The sequence below is a fragment of the Pristiophorus japonicus genome, unplaced genomic scaffold, assembly GCF_044704955.1.
Source record: "Pristiophorus japonicus isolate sPriJap1 unplaced genomic scaffold, sPriJap1.hap1 HAP1_SCAFFOLD_219, whole genome shotgun sequence".
Taxonomy (NCBI): Eukaryota; Metazoa; Chordata; class Chondrichthyes; family Pristiophoridae; genus Pristiophorus; species Pristiophorus japonicus.
Window position 1 is genome coordinate 275,747 of NW_027251897.1, and position 7,068 is coordinate 282,814.

The 7,068-nt window shown below is 47.0% G+C and overlaps 1 non-coding gene across 1 annotated transcript; it reads right to left on the reverse strand.

Moving 5' to 3' along the window:
* Positions 1-6,410: 6,410 nt before the first annotated feature.
* On the reverse strand, positions 6,411-6,484 carry trnan-guu (transfer RNA asparagine (anticodon GUU)). The gene has a single exon. It is a non-coding gene; the product is annotated as a tRNA-Asn (tRNA).
* Positions 6,485-7,068: the final 584 nt, after the last annotated feature.

Genomic DNA, 7,068 nt, shown 5'->3' on the forward strand with positions numbered 1-7,068 from the left:
ATTGTCTCTGTACCCCCTCTAAAGCTAGTATATCCTTCCTTAATTAAGGTGACCAAAACTGCACGCAGTACTCCAGGTGCGGCCTCACCAATACCCTATACAGTTGCAGCAGGACCTCCCTGCTTTTGTACTCCATGCCTCTCGCAATGAAGGCCAACATTCCATTCGCCTTCCTGATTACCTGTTGCACCTGCAAACAAACTTTTTGGGATTCATGCACAAGGACCCCCAGGTCCCTCTGCACCGCAGCATGTTGCAATTTCTCCCCATTCAAATAATATTCCCTTTTTACTGTTTTTTTTCCCAAGGTGGATGACCTCACACTTTCCGACATTGTATTCCATCTGCGAAACCTTAGCCCATTCATTTAACCTATCTAAATCTCTTTGCAGCCTCTCTGTGTCCTCTGCACAACCTGCTTTCCCACTAATCTTTGTGTCATCTGCAAATTTTGTTGCACTACACTCTGTCCCCTCTTCCAGGTCATCTATGTATATTGTAAACAGTTGTGGTCCCAGCACCGAGCCCTGTGACACACCACTAACCACCGATTTCCAACCTGAAAAGGGCCCATTTATACCGACTCTCTGCTTTCTGTTAGCCAGCCAATTCTCTATCCATGCTAATACATTTCCACTGACTCCGCTTACCTTTATCTTCTGCAGTAACCTTTTGTGTGGTACCTTATCGAATGCCTTTTGGAAATCTAAATACACCACATCCATCGGTACACCTCTATCCAACATGCTCGTTATATCCTCAAAGAATTCCAGTAAATTAGTTAAACATGATTTCCCCTTCATGAATCCATGCTGCGTCTGCTTGATTGCACTATTCCTATCTTGATGTCCCGCTCTTTCTTCCTTCATGATAGTTTCAAGCATTTTCCCTACTACAGATGTTAAACTAACCAGCCTATAGTTACCTGCCTTTTGTCTGCCCCCTTTTTTAAACAGAGGCATTACATTAGCTGCTTTCCAATCCGCTGGTACCTCCCCAGAGTCCAGAGAATTTTGGTAGATTATAACGAATGCATCTGCTATAACTTCCGCCATCTCTTTTAATACCCTGGCATTTCATCAGGACCAGGGGACTTGTCTACCTTGAGTCGCATTAGCCTGTCCAGCATTAGCCCCCAAGTGATAGTGATTGTTTCAAGGTCCTCTCTTCCCACATTCCTGTGACCAGCAATTTCTGGCATGGTTTCTGTGTCTTCCATTGTGAAGACCGAAGCAAAATAATTGTTTAAGGTCTCAGCCATTTCCACAGTTCCCATTTTTAAATCTCCCTTCTCATCTTCTAAGGGACCAACATTTACTTTAGTCACTCTTTTCCGTTTTATATATCGGTAAAAGCTTTAACTATCCGTTTTTATGCTTTGCACAAGTTTGCCTTCGTAATCTATCTTTCCTTTCTTTATTGCTTTCATAGTCATTCTTTGCTGTCGTTTAAAATTTTCTCAATCTTCTATTTTCCCACTAACCTTGGCCACCTTATACGCATTGGTTTTTAATTTGATACTCTCCTTTATTTCCTTGGTTATCCACGGCTGGTTATCCCTTCTCTTACTGCCCTTCTTTTTCACTGGAATATATTTTTGTTGAGCACTATGAAAGAGCCCCTTAAAAGTCCTCCACTGTACCTCAATTGTGCCACCGTTTAGTCTGTGTTTCCAGTCTACTTTAGCCAACTCTGCCCTAATCCCACTGTAGTCCCCTTTGTTTAAGCATAGTACGCTCGTTTGAGACACTACTTCCTCACCCTCAATCTGTATTACAAATTCAACCATACTTTGATCACTTATTCCGAGAGGATCTTTTACTAGCTTCAATCATTAATTTTCTCTTTACATGTGATGAACTTTTATCCCTATCTCGTTTACACACTGTATTTTAGGAGAATGGTTTAAAATTTTAAGTGCTTATTGCCATGTATTCAACCAACATTGTAACCCATATATAATCTGACCTCAGTTGTACACTGTGAGAACAATGACCACTAGGTGGTGAACTTGTGGGAGACACTTCTAACCTGGATCTTCAGGTATAAAAGGGGAAGCTCCACCCACTTTCATCACTTGAGTGCTAAGGAATAAAGGACAGGCCACAGACTGACCTTCTCTCAAGCATGGGCCTCGTGTGCATTTCTACTGTATAGTAAGGATGTATCAATGGCGACGTGAAACTGGGATTTAAACCACGTGAGCATGGCCGCGAGCAGAGTAGACGAGAGATACTGTGTTAAGGAATTGTTGGGACAGAGAATCAACATCGTTGAAGCAGCACACAGTTCTACAGGCAGGCAAGGGCAATCGGGCATGCCCCAACATGTAGTCGAACCCAGAGGGGGAGTTCGACAGAGATAATGGCAAGCAGAACGGCGATTCACACCACAGCAAGGGACAATGTGGCCAGTAATGGGGCCATCAACACCTGTTAATGGCACACTCAAGGACAGTCACAGGGGTAGTCAGGGACGATTGATGAGCAAGGGATCTTTTGTTTTCAACAACAGCTCATGTTGGAGGCATGGAGGCACATACTCAGCCGGAGTTTGCAGAGATGAACAAAATACCTACAGAAATTGCAGAAATGAAGGCTGGGGGAAATCGCTGGAAGCTGAAGTTCAGTGAGTTCATGTGGAGCACGTATACAGTTCATACACCAGGACGCCACCGATAATGATGAAAGTGCTCCTCAGTGGCATCCCAGTATCAATGGAGCTAGACACGGGGGCTAGCCAGTCCCTGATGGGTATCAAATAGTTTGAAAAGTTGTGGGCGTCCAAAATTATCACCGATTGACGCACAGGTACGGACATACACCAAGGAGATCATTCCGGTGCTTGGCAGCGCCACGATAATCGTGACCCACAAAGATTCGGAGAAAAGGCTGCCACTCTGGGTTGTCCCGGGGGACGGTCCCGCACTACTGGGGAGGAGTTGGCTTGCTGTCATGAACTGGAACTGGGGCAATGTTAATGCTATTTCCTCTGTGGAGCGAGTTTCATGCTCACAGATCCTGCAAAAATTTGACTCATTATTTCAACCTGGCATTGGCACTTTCATGGGGGCCAAGGTAGTGATTCACATAAACCCGGACAGGCCAGGACACCACAAGGCCAGAGCGGTGCCATACGTGATGCGGGAAAAGATAGAAGGTGAATTGAACCGCCTGCTGAGGGAAGGTATCATTTTGCCAGTCGAATTCAGTGACTGGGCGAGCCCGATTGTACCGGTGTTCAAAGCGGATGGGTCAGTCAGGATATATGGTGATTACAAGGCCTCCTTCAATCGGGTGTCACTCCAAGACCAGTACCCGCTACCGAGAGTGGATGACCTCTTTGCGATGCTATCCGGTGGCAAACTTTTTTCAAAATTGGATGTGACCTCAGCTTACATGACCCAGGAGCTGGCTAGAGAGTTGAAGAAGCTGACCACCATCACGACACACAAGGGGTTGTTTGAGTACAACAGATGTCCGTTCGGGATTCGCTCAGCCGCCGCGATCTTCCAACGAAATATGGAAAGCCTCCTCAATTCGATTCCAGGGACGATTGTTTTTCAGGACGACATTCTCATCCCGGGTTACGAGACTGAAGAACACCTCCACAACCTGGAGGAGGTGCTGCGCAGACTGGACCGGGTAGGGCTGCGACTGAAAAAGGCGAAATGCATCTTCCTAGCTCCAGAGGTAGAATTCCTGGGGATGAGGGTAGGAGTAGACGGGATGAGCCCTACTGCGTCCAAGACGGAAGCGATCCAGAGAGCACCCAGATCCCGTAACACGACGGAGCTGCGTTTGTTCCTGGGGCTCCCCAACTATTTGGTAACTTTTTTCCCAAATTGAGCACGCTGCTCGAGCCGCTACACTTGCTCCTAAGCAAAGGTCACGAATGGGTCTGGGGGGACAGCCAGGAAAGGGCTTTTCATAGAGCACACAATTTGTTATGTTCCAACAATCTGTTAACGCGATATGACCCATGTCAGAAACTTGTGTTAACGTGCGATGCGTCGTCCTATGGTGTCGGGTGTGTGTTGCAGCATGTCAATGCCAAGGGTCAGTTACAGCCGGTAGCTTATGCCTCCAGAGGTCTGTCCCAGGCAGAAAGGGGCTACGGGATGATACAAAAGGAGGCGCGCGCATGTGTATATGATGTAAAGAAAATGCACCAATAACTGTTTGGCAGAAAATTTGAGCTGGAGACAGATCACAAACCCCTAACGTCCCTTTTGGCCGACACCAAGGCCATAAATGCAAACGCATCGGTCCGCATACAGAGGTGGGCACTCACGTCAGACACCTGTGACTACACAATTCGGCACAGACCGGGCACTGAAAACTGCGCCGATGCACTCAGCAGTCTCCCACTAGCCACCACTGAGGGGGCTACCGAGCATGCCACTGAGATGGTCATGGCTGTTGAAGCTTTCGCAAGTGAAGGCTCACCTGTGACAGCCGGTCAGATTAAAGTCTGGACAAATAGAGACCCGCTATTGTCTCTAGTCAAGAAATGTGTCCTGAATGGGGACTGGGCAGCCACATACAGGGCATGCCCTGAGGAATTTAAACCATTTCACAGGGGCAGGGATGAACTCTCGATTCAGGCCGATTGCCTACTGTGGGGAAACCGCGTAGTCATGCCCCAGATGGGCAGAGAGGTGTTCATCAGAGAACTCCACAATGAGCATCCGGGCATTGTCACGATGAAGGCAATTGCCAGGTCACACGTTTGGTGGCCAGGGATAGATGCAGATCTGGAAGTTTGTGTTCGCAGGTGCAACACGTGTGCCCAGCTGGGCAATGCACCCAGGGAAGCCCCCCTTAGCCCCTGGCCATGGCCCGCCAAGCCTTGGTCACGCATCCATGATGACTACGCAGGTCCTTTCATCGGAAAAATGTTTTTGGTTGTAGTAGACGCCCACTCCAAATGGATCGAGTGTGACATTTTAAATTCAAGCACATCCTCTGCCATGGTAGAAAGTCTACGGGCAATGTTCGCCGCCCACGGTCTACCGGACATCTTGGTCAGCGACAATGGCCCGTGCTTCACAAGCACTGAATTCCAGGACTTCATGGCAGGCAATGGAATTAACCATGTCAGAAAGGCACCGTTCAAGCCAGCCTCAAATGGCCAGGCAGAACGAAAAGTGCAGATAATCAAACAGGGGATGCTCAGAATCCAAGGGGGTTCCCGACAAAGCCACTTATCACGCCTCCTGTTGGCCAATAGATCCCGACCACACTCGCTCACAGGGGTTCCACTCGAAGGGCTGCTAATGATGTGGACGCTCAAAACCTGTTATCCCTCATACACCCTACCATGAAAGAAATTGTTGAGAGCAGGCGCCAATCACAATATAACTACCATGACAGGAATGCGAGGGCACGATATATTGGTGCAAACGACCCTGTTGTTATCCACAACGACACTGCAGGGCCTAAATGGCTCGCAGGCACTGTGATTGCCAAAGAGGGCAATAGGATTCTGGTAGTTAAACTTACCAATGGACAAATCTGCCGCAAACACGTGGATCAAACAAAAATGAGGTTCAGCAACCCCATAGAAGAAGCAGAGGAAGAACACGATACAGAGTTCACTCCAGCACAGGTGACCGAACACCGGAACCAAAGGGAGGAGAGCCCAGTCACTGTGGGCAGTCCGGATAGGCCTGAGGCACCGCAAACAGCAGACACACAGGCCAGCGCCCAACAACCGGAGCCCCAACTCAGGCGCTCTACAAGAGAGCGTAAACCACCAGAGAGACTCAACCTGTGATCCCAAAAAGACTTTGGGGTCATGTATTCAACCAGCATTGTAACACCATTTTTAAATTCAAAACCTTATAAAATTGACGACATGCAGCCAACGTGCAAAAGTAAGAATTCTTTTAATTACCGTTAATTAGCCGATAACCTTCTTCAGAATGAAATAAATAAGAATATAATTACTGAGGAACAGTGGTATCCTCAATCATTCATTTTCTCTTTACATGTGATGAAGTTTTATCCCTATCTCATTTACATGCTGTATGAGAATGGTTTAAAATTGTAAGTGTTTATGACTCAGTTGTAAAACCATTGATTGTGTGTGTGTCTATTCTTGATAGGAGGAGCACTTGAGACCGAAGTTCCAGTTCTATATATGTATCAATAGAATCAATTTCCACCAGTTTCTTTAAACCCAATAACATAATTTATTTCTAATGGGCTGGATGGAGGAACATGATCCATGTAAAACATTGTTATCGTTTTACTTGAACTGAATGCTCATAAAATATTGGAGTGGGAACTAATTGGATAACAGCACTGCTGGCAACATTTGCGGAATGGATTCGTGCAGCCAAAACGCACAATGACAACATGGGACTGTGCGGCACCGAATACTCGGGGAAAAACAGTTAAACACTTCGTCCGTGGGTGGGCTCGAACCACCAACCTTTCGATTAACAGCCGAACGCGCTAACCCATTGCGCCACAGAGACTGATGGAAGGATGATGTGCAAGACATCCAAAACCAGGGTGTCAGTCAGTTAAAGCTTCAGATTGCTCCGACCGGGATGGAACTTGTCCACTCTCAGTTGTACTTTTCCCAAATAAATGGAGGGACATTCATTGTTGATGTGTGGAAGCAGTCTGGTCCCGCACACTGCAGACACTTCCATGTCACCGCCAACCAGCTCTCCCACAATCGGTGTGATCTGCCTTCCAGCCATCCGGTGCCTTGTCTGTGACGAAGTATTCTGATTGTCCCGAAGCAGGTATTAGGTTTGAATTTCTTTTCAGCTCCTGACTGCGGATATACCTGTGATTCAACGGGAACTAAATGCTGACAGGGACAGTTGGATTCACCGTTTCTTTGCTTGGTGAAATTTCAAAGATTGAAAGCGATGCACATCAACCCCAAACCTCCCGTGAGATGGAAGCCCAGTTGCTGTTTCAAGCTTGAATGCAGGCACAAGCAGAACTTATTCAAAGAAAGTCCAAGTCCCTGAGACGCCTTATTATTTGCACCAAACTCTTTGCAAAGAGTTGAGGTTCATGTTTGGTGATCTGGGCACATCTTTCC